Source organism: Anabrus simplex, chromosome 1, assembly GCF_040414725.1.
Source record: "Anabrus simplex isolate iqAnaSimp1 chromosome 1, ASM4041472v1, whole genome shotgun sequence".
Taxonomy (NCBI): Eukaryota; Metazoa; Arthropoda; class Insecta; order Orthoptera; family Tettigoniidae; genus Anabrus; species Anabrus simplex.
In genome coordinates this window covers 276951982-276973313 of record NC_090265.1, presented here as the reverse complement: position 1 = coordinate 276973313, position 21332 = coordinate 276951982, and the positions used below count along the sequence as shown (strand labels likewise).

Below are 21332 nucleotides of genomic sequence, written 5' to 3'. Positions count from 1 at the left end.
AAAATGTAACATACCCATGGCTGTATAGTCGAGGATTTTTAAAGTCGCTGGCCTGGAAATGATCTGAACAGATCTTATAATTCTTATACAAGCGTAACGTCCCTTCTTTCTTGTACACTTTATCCAAATCGCTTCTGTGACATTTCAAAACCCACAGATCACACCTACAACAACACATCGGTATTGAAGGTTAACTGCTGCACTATACAATAAAATATGCGTATTATATTTTAAGCCCGTTAAAACATGGGTCGAGCAGGTCAGAAGATTATGAAGTAGGCCCTACTATAAAAATCTCTGTCACTGGAAGAATATATATGCAAACACAATATTACTTACATGTTCTTGTCACGAGGGAACCTGAAGAACGAGCGCGCATTTTTCTCTACTTCGTAATTACTGCAGCCAAACACAGCACATATCTTTCCCCTCATGTTGAGAGGAGATATCAAGGAATGACACACGCTACTATTTAATTATGTCAACTCACTGAAAACGCATAAATAACACCAAAAACTTCACACAAAAATACACGTGCTCTTATGACAGAATCAGTACCGTTCAGGTCTATCCGCTAGAGTAAGCTCCAATAGCTGTCCTTCGATATCTCGCTCAGTGTCGTGTATTGTCTCTACTGTATTTGACATTAATTAACCCGCAAACCAGTGACTGGACGTAGCGTCTTACGACGATGTCCAACAACTAACCAAGAAGAAGAAAAATATTGAACGAGAAGCAGAAGAAGAAGAAGTAAGTTACAGTCTATGTAAACTACTGTCTTTCAAATAATTGGAGGTGGTCAGTTTGACAATTTACATTGAACTGATTTGTAATTTAATTCGTACCGTATATACAAAATATAAAATATAAAATATAAAATGAGCTAAAACTTGATCGTTAACGAGTATTATGTGTCATACTTTGTTCCTTAACATTTAACATGTTTATTAATAGTACAATGGCTCAGATTTGATTGGTACTGAACCTCGGCCTCTTAACCCTTGATAGTTTGGCAAAACGCTTGACATGCGACAAGTTGCCGGAATAGTGGAAATGGAGGGGTAATGGTGTATGTATGACCAAAAAGTAGTAAACAGCCACCACTCTCCTCTGAGAGATCAATCATACAATACTAACCTGCTTTTAGGTTTTAGATTCCTATCTTGGTTTCCTAGCCTTTCCTTAAATGATTTCAAAGAAATTGGAAATGCATTGAACATCTTCCTTGGTAAGTTATTCCAATCCGTAACTCCCCTTCGTATAAATGAATATTCGCCCCAACTTGTCCTCTTGAATTCCAACTTTATCTTCATATTGTGATCTTTCCTACTGTTGAAGACGCCACTCAAACTTATTCGTGTACTAATGTCATTCCACGCCATCTCTCCGCTGAGAGCTCGGAACATGCCACTTAGTCGAGCAGCTCGTTTTCAGTCTCCCAATTCTTCTGAGCCCAAACTTTGCAACATTTTCGTAACGCTACTCTTTTGTCGGAAATCACCCAGAACAAATCGAGCTGCTTTTCTTTCGATGTTTTCCAGTTCTTGTATTAAGTAATCCAGGTGAGGGTCCCATACACTGGAACCATACTCTAGTTGGGGTCTTACCACAGACTTATATGCCTCTGCTTTACATCCTTACTTCTTCTTCATCCATTCCCTTTTCCAGATTCTCTCTGGGTAGGATAGTGTACCAAAGCCTTCCACCTTACTCTATCTTTCCACCATTCCTCTATTTGCAATACAGTCCACAACAGAGCTCCTCCATCTCATTCTAGGACGTTCCCTAGGCCTCTTTCCAGTCTCTGTATCCTTGAATGTTCTCTTTGGTTTTCTTTCTCCTGGCATTCTCAACATGTGTCCAAACCATCTCCTTTACATCCATACTAAGACTCCTAAACACCCTCATAACCATGTGCAGAGATCTGTACCCTATATTTGCAATCCCATTTATGTGAATACCCCATTGAAGATCTTTCCTTTTATTAACACATAGATACTTACAATGATCCCCAAAAGGAACTTTCACCCCGTCAACGCAGTAAGGAAAACTGAGAGGACTTTTCCTATTTGTGAAACTAACAACATTTTAACACCGTTTATCATCATACCATTGCCTGTTGTCAATCTCACAGCATTTCCGAGGTCATGTTGCAGTTGCTCACAATCTTGTAACTTATTTATTACTCTATACAGAATAACATCATCCGCAAAAAGCTTTACCTCTGATTCTACTTCTCTACTCATATCATTTATATATATAAGCAAACATAAATGTCCAATAATACTGCCTTGAGGAATTCCCCTCTTAATTATTACAGGGTCAGATAAAGCTTCACCAGCTCTAATTCTCTGAGATCTATTTTCTAGAAATATAGCAACCCATTCAGTCACTCTTTTGTCTAGTCCAGTTGCACTCATTTTTGCCAGTAGTCTCCCATGATCCACCCTATCAAATGCTTTAGACAGGTCAATAGCAATACAGTCCATTTGACCTGAATCCAAGATATCTGCTGTATCGTGCTGGAATCCTACAAGTTGAGCTTCAATTGAATAACTTTCCCTAAAACCGAACTGCCTTCTATCAAACCAGTCATTAATTTCGCAAACAATATAATCAGAAAGAATGCCTTCCCAAAACTTACATGCAACGCATGTCAAACTTACTGGCCTGTAATTTTCAGCTTTATGTGTAATCATCCTTTCCTTTATACACAGGTGCTACTATAGCAACTCTCCATTCATTCGGTGTAGCTCCTTTAACCAAATAATAATCAAATAAGTACTTCAGATATGGTCCTATACCCCAACTCATTGTCTTTAGTATATCCCCAGAAATCTTATCAATTCCAGCTGCTTTTCTAGTTTTCAACTTTTGTATCTTATTGCAAATGTCATTGTCAGTGGTGTACGCTGCGATCAGGACATGGGCTACCACTAGGTTTCTCCTTTTCGATTGTTGGTTTAGTGATTGTCGAGCCTTAAGTGTCTTGTGCCACCGAAGTAGCTTGCTGTGTTGTTGATGCTGTTTCAAAACTTACTGCCCTGGCCTCTGCCACTGCCCATACTCAACACCTGATCAGTGGAAATGCTAGCTTCGGGTTACAATTTAAAATCCGGCTTTATGGTTCAATGGGTAGATTGCTTGGCTTTGGTCCGATGGCCCCGGTTCAATTCTCAGAATCAACCTCCTCGTACTCTTAATTCTGCTCGCTTCAGAAATGGGTGTTTATGACGTCTTCACCATTCATTTCATCTTCATTGGTCACATATTATTATTATTATTATTATTATTATTATTATTATTATTAAATGAACATGTGGAATTTTACAGCATTACAAGCGGTCGTACACAGCGTTCACTGGTTTATTACTTTCTCGGTAGATCAGCGGTGGTGTCCGACCGATGATCACGGGTTCGATTCCAAACAACAAAAGAGAATATTAAACCTGAAAGATTACATTTTATTTTAGCAGATCTACGTATAAAAATAAAACGAAATTACTCCTATAACAGCAGACATTGCAGTGTCTTCCTACAAGGATGTAGAAGTAGAGGGGAATGAAATACTAGCACTTTAAAAATAACGTTTATCCCCATTTATCATCATACCATTGCCTACTGTCCATCTCACAACATTATCGAGGTTATTTTGCAGTTGCTCACAATCTTGTAACTTATTTATTACTCTGTACAGAATAACATCATCTGCAAAAACCTTAGCCTATCTCTGATTCCACTTCTTTACACATATCATTGATATATATAAGAAAACATAAAGATTCAATAATACTGCCTTGAGGAATTCCCCTCTTAATTTTTACAGGGACAGATAAAGCTTCACCTACTCTAATTCTCTGAGTTTTATTTTCTAGAAACAGAGCCACTCATTCAGTCACTCTTTTGTCAAGTCCAATTGCACTCACTTTTGCCAGGAGTCTCCCATGATGTACCCTATCAAATGCCTTAGACAAGTCTATCGTGATACAGTCCAATTGACCACCTGAATCCAGGATATCTGCTATATCTTGCTGGAATCCTACAAGTTGGGCTTCATTGGAATAACCTTTCCTAAACCCAAACTGCCTTCTAACAAACCAGTTGTTAAGTTTGCAAACATGTCTTATATAATCAGAAAGAATGCTTTCCCAAAGCTTACATACAATGCATGTCAAACTGACTGGCCTGTAATTTTCAGCTTTATGTCTATCACCCTTTCCTTTATATACAGGAGCTACTATAGCAACTCTCCATTCATTTGGTAAAGTTCCTTCATGCAAACAATAATCAAACAAGTACTTCAGATATGGTACTATATCCCAACCCATTGTCTTTAATATATCCCCCGAAACCTTATCAATTCTAGTTGCTTTTCTAGTTTTCAACTTTTGTATCTTACTGTAAATACCATTGCTGTCATTGGTAAATTTTAATACTTCTTTAGTATTTGTCACCTCCTCTATCTGGACATTATCCTTGTAACCAACAATCTTTACATAATGCTGACTGAATACTTCTGCCTTTTGAAGATCCTCGCATACACACTCCCTTTGTCCATTAATGATTCCTGGAATGTCCTTCTTGGAACCTATTTCTGCCTTAAAGTACCTATACATACTCTTCCATTTCTCACTAAAATTAGTGTGGCCACCAATTATGCTTGCCATCATGTTATCCTTAGCTGCCTTCTTTGCTAGATTCAATTTCCTAGTAAGTTCCTTCAATTTCTCCTTACTTCCACAGCCATTTCTAACTATTTCTTTCCAACCTGCACCTCCCCCTTAGTCTCTTTACTTCTCTGTTATAATATAGTGGATCTTTACCATTCCTTACCACCTTTAAAGGTACAAACCTATTTTCACATTCCTTAACAATTGCTTTAAACCTATCCCAGAGTCTGTTTACATTTTTATACACCGTTTTCCACCAATCAGTGTTACTTATTAAAAACTCCCTCTTGCCTGTTTTATCAGCCATATGGTACTGTCTAACAGTCCTAATTTTAATCTCTTCCTTTCTTTTACATTTATTTTTAATTACCACATAAACAGCTTCGTGATCACTAATACCATCTATTACTTCGGTTTCTCTATACAGTTCATCTCGTTTTACCAGCACCACATCCAGAATATTCCTCCCTCTAGTTGGTTCCATCACTTTCTGAATCAGGTGCCCTTCCCATATTAACTTATTTGCCATTTGTTGGTCATGCTTCCTGTCGTTCTCATTACCTTCCCAATTGACATTTGGTAAATTGAGATCACCCGCTACGATCATGTTTCTTTCCTTATCGTTTCCCACATAGCTGATTATCTTATCAAATAATTCTGAATCAGCATCTGCGCTACCCTTTCCTGGTCTGTACACTCCAAAGACATCAAGTTGCCTATTATCTTGAGAGATGATCCTTACACCCAGAATCTCATGTTTTTCATCCTTAACTTTTTCGTAGCTTAGAAACTCTTCTTTCACCCAATCACCTTCCAGTCAGTATCACTCCTGCACAGTATTCCACTGATAACAATCTCCGCTTCTTTAAACTGCACCCGTGCTGCATTTACCAGATCCTACACATCCCAACTATGTTGGTACTTATACCTGCTTGTCTTACGTTGTTAGTACCAACGTGAAACACTACCACCTTCTCCTCTCCCTCCTCCTTCTCTTCTACTTTCCTCAGCATCTGCCTTAACCTAATTCCTGGATAACACTCTACTCTGGTACCCTTTCCTCCACACACTTTCCCGACATGTCTAACGATAGAATCCCCCTGGTTTCCATATCTTCCCCACGTTTATCCATCACCTTACCATGTCCTTCAGTTCTATTTCCATCTCCCGTATTGATATTACTTATTAGCACTGTCCTATCCTTGTTGTTGACCTGATTATGATGTCACTCAGTGCTTCCTAAAACTTGTCAACTTCACTGTCATCTACACCCTCACATGGTGAGTAGACTGAGACAATTCTTGTCTTAATTCCCAAACAGCTAAATCTGCCCACATCATTCATTCATTTACACGCCTATCAGAAACTACTATATGTAGAATACAACAGTATTACTGATGACCGAGCGAATTTGCCATGCGGTTAGGATCGCGTAGCTGTGAGCTTGCATTCATGAAATAGTGGGTTTGAACTGCAGTGCCAACAGCACTGAAGATGCTTTTCCGTGGTTTCCCATTTTCACACCAGGCAAATGCTTGGGCTGTACCTTAATTAAGGCCATTGCTTCCTTCCCACTCATAGCCCTTCCGTATCCCATCATCGCCATAAGACCTAAAGACGTAAAGCCGATAGTAAAAAATATATATATTCCAGATGAACAGTCCTACCCCAAACTCTGCCCTTCCATTTTTAACGCCTATGAAGAATACTTTATAATATCCTATCACCAAACACATCCAGACACATGCTCTTTGCTGACTCAGCCTGTTCTACTTTCTTCCATAAGCCCCATTAATATTGATAGCTCCCCATCAAATTCCATTTCATTTGCCAAGTTATTTCCAAGGAGTCCCTCATATGTGAAATGGAAGTGGGATTCCGTTACTCACCCATAGGTCTGAGGCTTGTTTAAATTGTTCTTAGCTCAGTAAATTCTGTGAAGCAGGTTGCTACCGTACTTACACATAGTCCCAGTGAGGATCTCTCCTCTAACAGGTTAGGAACCACCTGTGAATTGTATAGTGCTAGCCGTATGAGCTCAAGGAAGACTATGATTCAGAATATGTCAGAGTTGCCCACTCCCCTTCCATAGCAACTTGTATCCAGACTCTTGGTACCATTTACTGGGCCACTCTGACATTGCCCATGATTCACCACACCACAAACCATCCCTCTCTCATAATACTGAAGTATTTTGTGGCATAAAACATTTTGAACAAAATCATCAGTTCTATTTACTCATTTTGGGAATGTGTTTTTTTCCCTGGAGATCTAAATTGTGCACTTCCACTTGCTTGTTCGGATAACTTAAGCCTCTCAAACTCTTTGTTTCACACTCTGTACTCTTATATCGCCGCTTGCAACTGCCATGCACTTCTGAGCTTTGGCAACGTCGTACAATGGACTTCCAGCGTCTGTTTCCCGCTTGAAGAACTTATACACTTTGTAAATGAACCCTCTGGCCTGTTTATGAAATACTTCATGCTGTTTCACTGGCTCAGCCATTGTAGTGTGAACAACTAGATATATACAGAAGTACACCATAATAACTCTATTACAGCATTAAGCTTGTATTGCACTGAGATTCTTACAGCTATGAATTGCAAAGTGCAACTTGCAGTGATAGGTTGTGATGTGGGTAGGCTATTGTGTATAGTGATGGGGAATTCTTCAGATGGTTTATTCTGGTATAGCACCTATCCCAACATCTCATCATGGAGTGCTTGGATCATTCCCACAAAGTGTACAGAACAGCCAAACCATCTTCAAAACATTAACATTGTTTCTATGGGCATTGTATCAAAGGCCTTTTTCAAATTGTAGAACACTAAATGTAGAGACTTTTGTTGTTCTCTGCACTTCTCTTGTAGTTGTCTCACACTGAAGATCATATCAGTAGTGACTTTGGAGGATGAAACCCACACAGGTCTTCAGGAAGTACTTCCTTGGAGATTATCTGGAGATGATTCATCAGAATTCTAGCAAAAAATTGACCAGCTATGGAGAGCTTCAGTTGGCTATTTTTAAGATGGTGACAATGGTGAACTTCATGTTGGCAGGAACCTTTAGGGTTTCCCATATTAGAAGGATCAGGAAGAAGAGCATGGTTTTCAGATGGAAGTATCCACTTAGAATGAGCTCAAAGGGAATGTTGTCAGATCCAGGTACATTTCTTGGTTTCAGACTGTCAAGAGCCTTACTAAATTCCTGAAAATTTGGCGGGACTGCCATCCAGTATGCTGTAGGCACATGTGAGAGGATGTCTTCAGGAACAGAAGAACTGTTCTTTAAGAGTAAGCTGAAGTGTTCTTTCTAATGGCTCAAGATGTCCCAACTGCCTGTAAGGATGATAATATTGTATGTAGCTTTCAGGGTATCTGATGAGTGAACAGGACCATATAGCTCCTTGGATTTCCGCTTAAAACAATAGTCACCATCATCATCATTCAGCAAACATTTAAAAGTCATCCTATGCAAACCCAACCTATAACTGAGGTTGGGAGCATAGAATACATCTTGCCTGTCATTAGATATGACAAAAAGGGTTGACTCTCAGGGGTGCTAAACTTGGAAAGTGGGTTAATGACTGCACACCACCACAGTGACACTAATATTGCTTATGCCAGCCTCCCCACTATCTTCTCCCTTGGTCTACTCATGTTCTCTTCCACCTCCGATTGGATTAAGTTTGCGAGGCCTAGGTTATTTATGATTTTCATGCTGATTGTCTCCCTTTCCTTTCTTTTTCCAGTACTGTCGTTCTTCATAGGGTTGTAATTCTTCTATTATATCCTCTGATTAATGTTAAGTAGTTGCTTCATTGGACTTCGCTTTGAAACAATAAGTACCACTACCACTACTAAATAAAAATCAAGTTTTAACATCACCAGGAATGTAAAATTACTGAGGAAGCCTGCTTTACATAATCTGAGACCATCATCATCATCATCATCATCATCATCATCATCATCATCCTAAACCATCTCCAGTTTCCCGGGTGTGGTATATGAGCCTCCTCCATCTCACCCTGTCCTTGTACCATTCTTCCTCCACCAACTTGTCCCAATCATGACCTCTCAGCAGTACATCGCCCTTAACTAAATCTATCCATTTCCTTCGTGGCCTTCCCACGGGTCGGCTTCCTTCTACCTTTCTGTCAAATTCCTTCCTTGCAGTTCTGTTTACTGGCATCCTCTTCATGTGACCAAACCACTTCAGTCTTGATATCTGAATCTTATTGAGGAGAGAATCATCTACTCCTACTTCTTCTCTAATTTTCTCATTCCTAATCTTGTCTTTCCTGGTTTTCTGGATCATAGTGCGTAGGAATTTCATTTCAGCTGCCTGAAGTTTGGAATTATCTCTATTGGTCAGTGTTGTGGTTTCGAGACTGTATGTAAGAATTGGTGTATAATAGGACTTGTACAATGTCATTTTTGTTTTCATGGGTATTTGCTCATCCCACAGCAGGTGTCTTACCTGGTGGTAAAATTGTGTTGCCTTATTGATTCGATTGTTCACCTCATGTTTTGCTAGGTTGTCATTTGATATAACGCTACCCAAGTATTTGAAAACTGGAACGCTGTCCAGTTGAGCTTCATTTAACATGACTATTGGTTCTTCTCCTTCCCCATACACTTTCATCACCACCGTCTTGGTCTTGCTGATGTTTAAACCATATTTCTTAAACTCCTCATTCCAGCTTTGTATTCTCTCTTCCAATTCCTCTTCTGAGTCACTCCAGATCACAACATCATCTGCAAATGTGAAGGCTTTGATATCTCCATGTTCTTTCCTTTTAATAGATTTCATTACTACATCCATTACAATAATAAATAGAAGTGGTGACAATGAGCTGCCCTGCTGCACTCCTCTCTTTGTTTCAAACCAGTCCGACAAACCACATCCTACTTGAATACAGCTTCTGTTCCCACTATACAACATTTTCACTTTGTCTATGAGGCTGTCTCGCACTTGAAGTTCTTTCATGCATTGCCAAATTCTTTCCCTTGGTACACTATCGTATGCTTTCTCATTGTCCAAAAATATTAGAAATAAAGGCTTGTTCTTCTCCCAGTATTTTTCCATTAGCATCCTAATTGCAAATATGAGGTCTGTAGTTGACCTTTCTGGTCTGAAACCATACTGCTCTTCTTCCAACATTGGTTCAACAATATCTCTGATTCTGGTCTCTTTTATTTTTTCCAATATTTTCAGGACATGAGACAGTAGTGTGATACCACGGTAATTAGTACATTTTCGTCGGCTTCCTTTCTTAAACAGAGGTACAATGATGCCCATCTTCCAGTCCTTAGGAATAGTGGAATAGTATTTTCCTCCCATATCTTGTTGAGCAGTCTATAGAACCATTGGATTCCTGGAACTCCCGCTGCTTTCAGCATATCTGCACTTAGTTCATCTATGCCCACTGCCTTTCCTTTCTTCATGCTCTTGAGCGCATTTTCAACCTCAAGCCATGTAATTGGTGGTTCAGTTGTGGTTCCTCGACTTGGCTCTCCTCTATCCGTTATGTTTTCTGTATCTCCATTCAGCAGCTTTTCGAAATAGATCTTGAGTTCTTGTTTAATTTCTCCCTCTTCTTGTGCCAGAGTTCCATCATCACGTTCTATTACTTTTATGGTCTCTTGATCCCTTCGCTTGTTTTTCACTACTCTGTATAGCAATTTCATATTTCCTCTACTGTCCTCTTCCAGTTTGTCTGCAAACTCATTCCATTTCTTCTCTTTTTCTTCCCTTACAATGTTCTTTACAGCAAGTTTCTTGTTCCTGTATACTCCTTGAAGTCTTTGTATTTCTTGTTCATTTCGTTCTTGTCCCTGTTTTTGTTTTTCCTTGTCCAGTGCCTTCTTTATTTGGTTTCTTTCTTTCACCGCTGTTTTCACTCTATCATTCCACCATGGTGTCTCCTTTTTTCTTTTGATAGAACTTGTAACTCCACATAGGTTTTTGGCTTCTCCCACAAAGGTGTCTTTGAAGACCTTCCATTCTTCATTAACGCTGGTTACTTCACACTTTGGCAAACTCTGTTGAATCCTTAGTTTGTATTCTTCCTTTATTTGGACTTCTTGCAACTTCCAAGTTTTAACCCTTGGTTTTTTCGTAATAAGTTTCTGCGTTTCATTTGCCTTATGTTTGAAGTCTACTACCAACAATCTGTGGTCACTGTCCATGCTTTCACTAGGGATGACCTTTACATCTGTGATGTACCTGCCACCATCTTTATTTGTGATTACGTAGTCAATCAATGTTCTATACTGGCCATCCCAACTGTACCTTGTTATTCTGTGACTGTCTTTTTTTTTTGAAGAATGTATTTTTGATTATAAGATCATTTCTTCTGCACAGATCTAATAGTTGTTCTCCTTCTGGGTTCCTTTGTCCAAATCCATGTGGACCAATGATGTTCTCGTACCCAAGTCTGTCTACCCCAATTTGCTCATTTAGATCTCCAATAATAATAATAATAATAATAACATTTTCCTCATTAACTGTATCTTCCAGGTCTTGCCGAAATTTCTCTTTGTCTTCCTCACTGCAGCCTGTCTGTGGGGCATACACTTGTATGATGGTGTGCTTAGTGTTCTCCAGTTTCATGAACATTTTAATGATTCTATCACTTTTGCAGATAACTTCAGCTGTAGCATCAGTCCTTTCATTAATTAAGAATCCAACACCATTTTTCGCTACCTTCTCCTGTCCACTCCAGTATAATTTATAACCTCCACGAAGTGTCTTACTTCCAATCCCTTTCCATTTGGTCTCACTTAATCCCAGTATTGATATTTTTCTTCTATCCATCATGTCTAGGAGTTCTTCTAACTTTCCAGTTAATGATAGAATGTTCATTGTTCCAATTCGGTATTTGGGTCTCTTTTTTATTTGGGGTTTCCTTTCAGAACATTGTATATCATCAGCCTTACGGTCATCATACTTTACAATTGTCTGAGAGGACGTGTCAGTCCGGTCTATAATATTCTTTCCGAGGCTCTTTTTCTTATTGAAAGCAACTGTACTCAATACTCTCCTGCTGACTTGCTAGGCCTAACGCATCAGAGGATTTTCTTTCAGGGTTTACTCCCTTAGCCTTTGAGGATGCCTTCCTCGTCCTACAAGGCAGTAGGTTCCATCTGTACACCCCAGAAGGATGGGTTGCCTCTTCCGCCATCTCCGCCGTACCGAAGTCCATCTTCTCCGCCGTAGATGCCGTTGAGGTCTTCACCCTTAACCCAGGGCAAGGGCCCTCCATATTTATGACCCCTGGAGAGAGGGTGTCCCAGTATTTTAAAACCCCCAGGAATTGGGCTACCTGTTGGTCCACGGGTTGTATTGGTTATTTCAACCAGCCCTACATACTGTAGGGGCCGCCTATCCGCTACCTGGGGACGCGCTCTGTAGGGGTCAGGTTCCCCTGGTTACTTATTGGAAGTTAACCCCACCCACAAGGAGTAAGGTTATTTGCAGAGAATCTGAGACCAATGGAGTCAAAATATACCCTCAGTGGCTGGGATAGGTTGAATTCATTCATGGTATCTTCAGCTTGAAGAGAAGGGACTGAAAGGAGTAAGGGCCAGTTTTATCAACCACTGTTAAAAATCCCCTAATGGAGCATTAGCTAACATATTGTTAATATTTTAACTTGGCGTTATGGAAATCACGTTTCACCAAACACTATAACAAGCTTGCTTATTAATGTGGCATTAACGTTAATGATCAAGTCAGCATTGTGTAGGATTAATAGTATTTCGTTCTGCAAGCGTGATAACTAATGTGGTGTTAACATTAACGATCAAGTCAGCATTGTGTAGCATTAACATTACTTCGCTCTTCTGAACGATGCCGATTACAATGTAATTCATTTGTTACCTTTCTCCTGTACGCTTTTTGGGCGGAATAAGAGGTTTCACATGAAATTGAACTTACTTAGTGATAGGAAGAGATGGTAAATTAGACTAAGCACAGAAGAACTTGGAGTCAAAATGGGCTGTGATTATGCATCACAGCAATTGATTGGTGAGACTATAAGCTATTATGTAAACTGGTAACTACGAAGGGAGTTCAGTATATAATGCAACACATTTTCTAAAAGCAGGTTGGTTTTATTGAGGATTCATCGGCAGCCCTGAAGATGGTTTTCCGTGGTTTCCCATTTTCACACCAGGCAAATGCTGGGGCTGTACCTTAATTAAGGCCACGGCCACTTCCTTCCAACTCCTAGGCCTTCCCTATCCCATCGTCGCCATAAGACCTATCTGTGTCGGTGCGACGTAAAGCCCCTAGGGAAAAAAAAAATTTATTGAGGATTCAAATACACCATGTTATTCCCCGATCCTTTTGCTACAATATCCTATTTTTCAACATAATCTCCGTTCAATGCTACGGCCTTTCGCCACCGTAATGTGAGGGCCTGCATGCCTGCGGTACCACTCGACTGGTCGATGTCGGAGCCAATGTCGTGCTGCATTGATCCTCGTAGTGCTTCCCGCAGAGTGCATCCTTCACCGGACCAAATAGATGGAAATCAAGAAGGCGTGAGATCCAGGCTGTAGAGTGGATGAGGAAGAACAGTCCAGATCAGACAGGTTTCCTCGACCTTGTTGTGATGATGAAACACGCCTCTCCCAATGACTCGCTGTGCTTTAGTCCACTGCCAGGTCTTTGTAGACATTCTGCCATTTTGAAGTCTAGGTATAGCGCTGCCATCTATTGGAAATTAATGAAATTTTACGAGACAAAGCAGGAATATTCAAAGATGTCCCAAACAGAATTCCAATTTTTTAAAAGTGAAATTAGCCGAGAAATAATGTGTTGCATTATATATTAAACTACCCTCATAAACTTAAAAGAGAGCTGGAAAATGTATATTTCATAACTAGGTTAAGTTATACCTAAAACAATGCATGGAAAATTAAATTATAACTAAAACAAGATTCTCCAGCTCAACGTTCAAGATAAAGTTGTGACTTGTCCAGTAGAAATCAAAATTATTTAATCACCATTTTATGAATATAGGAAAAAGTTAGCTACCAATACTCCTACCCACAAATCACCTAATAATCGAACTGGGCTGAATAATTCACTGTTTTTGAATGCTACTAAGGACCTTGAAGTTGCAGAAATAATAAGAAATTTTAAAGCATAGCTGCGGTAGTGACATCTACGATGTTAATAATAACAAGTTTTAAGTGTTCACATAAACCATACTTAAAAAATTCTTTATTCCTCTTTTTTAGGAAAAGGACATGATTCGTCCCTATTTTGGTGACATCTTCAGCCTAATAACAAAAGTGTGGTAAGATTCATGGCATTCCTAATGAACTGCTATTCCTAATGAACTGCTACAATAAATAACATATCCAAAATTTCTAGCGTTAGACATAACTCTGTCAAATGCACAGTAGATTTTCGGCCGTGAGTATGTATGTGTCCGATTACAATTATTCTTTCTCAACTGTAGAGTAGGACTTATCCATTCTAAAAATAGCAAATAAAGGTGTTTTGTTAAACATTTGTGAGAACATTTTCATCAATATTGATCAAAGAAACAACCCAAATACAGTTAAACCTCATTAAGACGTTTCTGCAGGGGACAAGGAAAAAAAGAGTGTGAGTGAGAAAACGTAGTACTGAATATACGTATAAAAACTATCCCACAGGAATACAGAAACACTAGATACAATTTCTTCTGATATGGTATTTTACATCGTGTATCCATGGATACAGTGAAAATTGTATCTACAGTTTCTAAAGATGAAAGGAAAGTATTAAAAGGTGTGAAAAAACATGAGAGAACAAATATGAAAACCTTTTCTGCTGGGGCTTTTAAACTACCAAATATACTGAAAGGTGTAATAAACTCCAGACAATAAATATGAAAACGTGCAGCAGGGCCAATAAAAATATTGGAAGTATTATTGCAGATCACACTCTTTCTAAAACAGATGTGAGTAGAAGCCTTTATTTTCGGAGCAGTGGGATATTAAGCATTATTTTCTGGTCACATTCTTACACAATGAATTGGAGGTTACACTTGACCATGTGCGACCGGGAAGAATGACTTTGGCCACTATTTTGAAGTCGACAAAACTTTGATCAACTCGAGTGATTGAGACGCTAAAGTACTTGTCATCGCCAGATGTTTCATTCCAGACTTGTGTCAATTTCATACCTTCATATGTGTGTACAGCTGTTATGTTATGTGACCTTCTCAGACTGATTCTGATGGTTCCGTCAGCTTCCGCTTTGAACGCTAGTGCTGTACCGCGTACGGGGAGCCATTTGGTGACGAATGAACGTACCATTTCCATTTCCACTAAATTTAGAGCTCATTGTTTTAGAAGCCTTTCTCGAGGACAGTTGAGATTTTCTTCTTATGACGCAGAGCATAGTTCTCTGCAAAACGTGAAGAATTTCACCTTATTTTTTGACACAGCATAAGCCCAAAAGCCTATATCGTGTCCACACGAAAGTACGAGTTCAACATTCGCGACCTCTGTGCTCTTAAAGATGCGGACGCCAGTCCACTTTCTGACAGCTTTTAATTTTGTGTTCATTAGTAAGGAATTTCACGACCTTTTCTGTATCCATAACTAGGCTATCATATCCATAACTAGGGTAACACAAGACAAATATGTACCATGCTAGTCAGTCTCACATGGTTATGTTACTAATACAGATATAGGCTACCATATCATGTGGCAAATATTCGCTACACTTCACTGTACCACTCAATACAAAATAAATTTCTAACTTCTGAATGGAGTGCGAAATATAAGCACAAACAGGCTCACTGTTTTTAAGCAATCTCGCTGCTAACTCGCAAGCAAAACTGAACATTACTGAGGCTAATGCTTGCTCCCCATAGGTGCAGCTTATCCTGTGAAGTTCAGGAATTCAAGGCCTTTCCCTGTAATCACGCAACTGTGGTGATGGCTATTAGCAGAGTTGGAAATCATGTTTCTTTCACAAGGGATGACAAACATTTTCAGGACTAGGATAAATGTGATTGTAACAAGCGGTAATAGCGAAAATTCGTGACGCGATAAGTGAATTGTTTTGATATAGATTTAATACGATGAGAATCAGAACTTTGAATTTATGACATGCTAAGCGGGAAAACTTGTTAATGAGGAACGCTCTAACGAGGTTTCACTGTAATAACTTCAATGAAATTTCTGAAACCCTCAATATTCTTTTTGAGGAGATTATAAATACATTCTTTGTTAAAACTACCGTAATCAACATATGTAGTCATTCTGCTTCTTCCCCCCCCCCCCCCCAATTTCAGTTTCTCCTCACTCTCTCCCCTTGCCTCCACTCATATGTTTGCTACTACTGAGAGAGGACCGTCTATCTGTAGTCTGACACAAAGCCGTATGCAGATCAGCTGAGCTAGAGAGAGACAGACGAAGGAGTAAGTACTCGGACACTTTAAACTTATTGTAAATTTTCTCCTTAATACACCTATCCGGCAATTCAACCTGCATTTTGAGTAAGTTCCACCTGAATAAAGTCCATTAGAACATTAGAACCTTCTCTCAGCCAAGTGTAGGACTATCATTCAACGTTTTTTATTGGACATTCACAGGTTCTATTTTTTTTAAAAACTTGTATTTAAACACTACATCGTCTCTGAAGAAATTATATTTTATCTACAAATACATTTTTTCCCATAAGCAGGCCTGTTTATGTGTATGTTTTAATTGTGCATTTGACGGAGGTATGTTTAACTCTAGAAATTTTGGATGTGTTATTTGTTGTAGCAGTTCATTAGGAGCAGCATGAATCTTACCCTCCTTTTGTTATTAGGCTGAAGAGGTCTCCAAAATAGAGGCAAAACATGTCTAACCTTTCCTTAAAAAAAGGTATAAAGAATATTTTAAGTATTGTAATGGTGGAGTTTACTCAAACAATCTTAAAACTTGTTCTAGGATGACAATGCAGATTAATTATGAAGTTCATTTCTTGTGGTATTAGTAATAACCTAGCTGTGCATCTAATTCTGTACATTACAAAGTTAGCACTTAACTCATTTACAGATTATCTCAGACAGAGTACAGTTTGTTAGTTGTATGGGAGCAGAAAGTACATAACATTATAACTGGTGTGCCTCAAAGTTCTGTTTTAGGACCAATATTATTTTGTATATTTGTCGAGTTAAAAATTGCCAAGATCATACCTGTGTATAAAAGGTCTGATAAATTTTATCTTAATAACTACAGACCTCTATCTGTCCTTCCCATAGTAGTCAAAGATAGCCTATTAATGTATCTACAATGTTGTGAAGATGTTGTTAAGCAACAGGAGTCCTTAGACTCATGTATGGTAATATCAGGCCTCTTTATTGATCTTCAGAAATTTTTTGACACAGTTGACCATATTATTTTGCTACAGAAGTTGGAAGCAGCAGGGGTTGGAGGCTTAGAACTTAACTTATTTACAGATTATCTCAGAGGCAGAGTACAGTTTGCAGTTTGTTAGTTGTATGGGAGCAGAAAGTATATTAAGACTGTTATAACTGATGTGCCTCGAGGCTCTGTTTTGGGACCAATATTATTTCTTACCTAGGTATATTTGTCGATGATATCGGGAAACTACCGCTGTTTGCCAGGCTGTCATCATTTGCTGATGACACAAATATGTTTTACACAGGGAACTGTATTTATAATCTTGAAGAAAAGGTGCAACATAACATATTTTTTAATTCAGACTTGGCTTACTATCAACTGACAAAGAATTGATCATACTAGAACCAACTACGGTATATCATATTTAACAAACAATTTTGTACATCTCCTCTGAGCATCAAGTTAAGTTTCTATGACCAGATGATACCTCGAGTTCAAGCAACCAAATTTCTAGGACTTAGCATAGATGAGTCACTAACATGGGAGAATCACATCATAATGTTTTGTGATAGAATAACTCCTGCTATTGGTGTACTCAGCCGATTAAAATACAAAGTTCAGGGGCGCGCTGCTGTGAGCTTGCATCCGGGAGATAGTGGGTTCGAATCCCACTGTCAGCAGCCCTGAAGATAGTTTTCCCTGGTTTCCCATTTTCACACCAGGAAAATGCTGGGACTTTACCTTAATTAAGGCCATGGCCGCTTCCAACTCCTAGGCCTTTCCTATCCCATCGTCGCATAAGGCCTATCTGTGTCGGTGCGACGTAAAGCCACAAGCAAAACAAAAACAAAAATACAAAGTTTCTTGTGGACTGTTGAAAAGTATTTATCATACTCTGATTGAAAGCCGTCTCAATTACCGGTTCATGATCCATTATCTGGGCATGTTGCAGAAAAGAACAATGAAAATACTCTTCAACTTACCCACCTTAGCACCAGCAGAATTCAAGAGGACAAATTGGGGCAAATATTTGTTTATAGGAAGGGGAGTTAGGGATTGGAATAACTTGCCAAGGGAGATGTTCAATAAATTTCCAATTTCCAATTTCTTTGAAATCATTTAAGAAAAGGCTAGGAAAACAACAGATAGGGAATCTGCCACCCAGGCAACTGCCCTAAATGCAGATCAGTAGTGAATGATTGAACCATACCAGTATTGTAATGTGCCATCACTAGACAGTCTTTGTAAAAATACTTCAGCTATTATGGTGCGTAAATTGAAAAATGGACAAGCTCATTCCAAACACTCCATGCAACTTGAATTCTGATATACATTCATACAGTATAAGAGGGTCTACCAAAATTCACTGTAAATCATCAAATCTACTAAGTATGGCACTAATTCTTTGTGGCATTACTCTGTAAAGTTTTTCAATAGCCTTCCTAAGTATGTTCGAGAAGCTACTAAATTGCCAATCTATAAAACCAAGCTTGTTGACTATCTAAAGGACAAAATGTCTAGCCTATAGAATCCTTTTTAGTATAATTATATCTCTGACCTTGGTGAATAAGCTGATGTTACGTTAGCAAAAATGAGATATCTACACCAGATTATTTTCCTATACATCCTCCACATTCATGCATAAACAGGTAAATACTGACCCTTCTCCTTGTCTCATGCAGAGAATGAGTATAAGCATATATCTACATTTTGAGATATCTGATTATGTGTTTAACAAGATAAGTTCTTTTTATGACTTATCAGCTTATTCACTGGAAGAGATACTACTGTTGCTCATATTTGGTTTCTATATGTTGTTTTAATATTGGAATTCATTGTACAATATATTATATCTTTGTCCTAGAAACTGATGTCATCAAATTTCATCTCTGTTGCTAAATGTAATTAATTGTAATTAATTGTACTTCACCATTATGAGCTTTGGCTCAGATGACTTTTGAAATAAATAAAATGGGTGAAGGAGAAAATTTTTCGGGGTAGTAATTTTACTTCACTGGAGAAAAAAATTGTCAATTTCCTTTCAAAAATATGTAGGAGGATTATAGAATGTACAAAGACAGATGGCACATCCCTAAATGGAAAGAAAAAGGCATGCAATGAGTTAGTAAATGAATTCAATAGTCACTTAAATGTGACCACACGGTGAGCAAATAAAACACATGTACGAGAACCTAAAGAGCAGCATAAAATTAGATTATTGGAAGGACAAGTTGGGGCAGTCCAAGACGGGAGATGGTACATTTATTCCAGCATTTCATCTCTGATGGTTTCGAAGATTATTGCATTCATCGATTTTATAATAACAGGCCGAAAATGGGGAAGATACGTCATGAATACGAAGATAATCCCCAGTGAAAGTATGGAAGGTGATCATAGATTACTAATTGTGGAATTAAAACAAGTAAAAATCCCTAAAATTGTATTGAAGAAGAAACCAAAGATCAGGATTTGGGAATTGGAGGAGGAGGATAAAAGAACGGCATTCCAAGATTGTATAAAAAGGAAGTTTGCCTAACACAGAAATACAAAGAGGAGAAGAAGAGTGAGACAATTTAAGACAGACATTTGTGGAAGCAGCAACTGAGGTATGCGGGGAAAAAAGCAAATGTTAAGGGAAAGGAGACATGGTGGTGGACAGACAAAATAAGAAAAGAAATAAAAAAAGGAACAAGGTGAAGAAAGAAATGAATAAGGAAAAGCAAAAACACATCAGAGGGATGAGAATAAGATAGAAAGATTCACTACAACTAAAGAGGAGTATCAAGGAAGAAAAGGAGAAATGTTGGGGAGAGTTTACCAACAAAATGGAGCAAGATAGTCGAGGAAATCAGCAACTATTATACAGAGTAATAAAATTGAAAATGAAAAAATCAAGGCATTAGAGAGAGAAGATAGATCCGTAGTACATGACGAAAAGGATCTTCAGAAAGTGATGGTAAAGTATTTTGAAAAACTTTATAATGAGGATGACTGTTCTGAGGAAGAAGGAGATAAAAAATGGAAATAATGGAGAAAAAGAAGAGAACCCAATAACGGTTGGAACTTGAAAGAGCAGCAAAAGCAATGACCAAAGGTAAAGCAAGTGGAAAAGACGAATTCAATGCTGATATGATTAAGGCAGCAGGAAGCATTGTACTACAGTGGCTATACAGAGCCCTCAATGCCATATGGAAGGATGAAACGATACCTGAAGAATGGCAACAAGGAAGCATTGTACCACTGTTCAAAAAAGGAAATAGGAAGAAATGTGAAAATTATAGAGGTATAACCCTATTATAACCTGGGTTAAAAATAATGGAGAAAGTCATAGACAGCAGACTGAGGGTTATAATAGAAACACAGTTAAAGGAAGAACAATATGGCTTTAGACCATATCAACAATAGACTTGATATTTACAGTGTAAACGATAATGGAAAAACATCTGGAAAGGAACAAGGAATTCATCTTTGTATTTTTGTTTTTGGAAAAAGCTTATGATACAGTTAAGAGAAAAAAATGTATGGGAATGCCTACTAAAAAGGAATGTACCAAAATCGTTAATTAACAAGATAAAAATGTTGTATCATGAGAGTAAAAGCAAGTGGTGACTGAAACATTTTATACAAAAAAGGTCTCAAGCAAGGAAGTGCACTGTCGCCATTATTGTTTATTATATTGAAGGATGAAATCGTAAAACAGAGTATTAGTAGTGATGAAGTGAATGCTTTGGTATTTGCAAATGATGTGGTGATTTGGGGAGAAAAGGATATACAAAAGAGAGTGGACATTTGGAATGAAAATCTGAAGGAGTTTGAAATGGTAATTAGTAAAAAGAAAACTGTAGTCATGCACTGTGGAAAAGAAAAAAAGAGAAGCCAAGTGAACATAGTTGGGGAAAGGGAGAAAAGGATGTACAAAGGAGACTGGACATTTGGAATGAAAATCTGAAGGAGTTTGGAATGGTAATTAGTAAAAAGAAAACTGTAGTCATGCACCGTGGAAAAGAGAAAAAGAGAAGCCAAGTGAACATAGACGGAGAATGGTTAGAGAATGTAGAACAGTTTACATATCTGGGTAGCATTATTAATGGAAGTAATGAAATCAACCCTGAAATTAATAACAGACTAAGTAAATGTACAACGTTTTATCATCAAGTCAGAGAGCTTTTATGGGGTGACAAAGTCCCCAAGAGAACGAAATTAACATTATATAAACAGTATTTCATACCAGTTGTAACATACGGACCAGAAACACTGGTAACTAATAAGAGACAAAATAGTAAGATCGAAGCAGTAG

The 21332-nt window shown here is 38.3% G+C and overlaps 1 protein-coding gene across 5 annotated transcripts in view; it reads left to right on the top strand.

Moving 5' to 3' along the window:
• Window positions 1–673: 673 nt before the first annotated feature.
• LOC137498532 (uncharacterized) overlaps window positions 674–21332 on the top strand; it is a 33562-nt gene continuing 12903 nt past the window's right edge. The window contains exon 1 of one of the 5 annotated variants that reach the window (XM_068226170.1): window positions 674–750. The gene's annotated coding sequence lies outside the window, so the exon portion shown is untranslated. The other 4 variants (XM_068226171.1, XM_068226172.1, XM_068226173.1 and 1 more) reach the window with 4 other exon arrangements.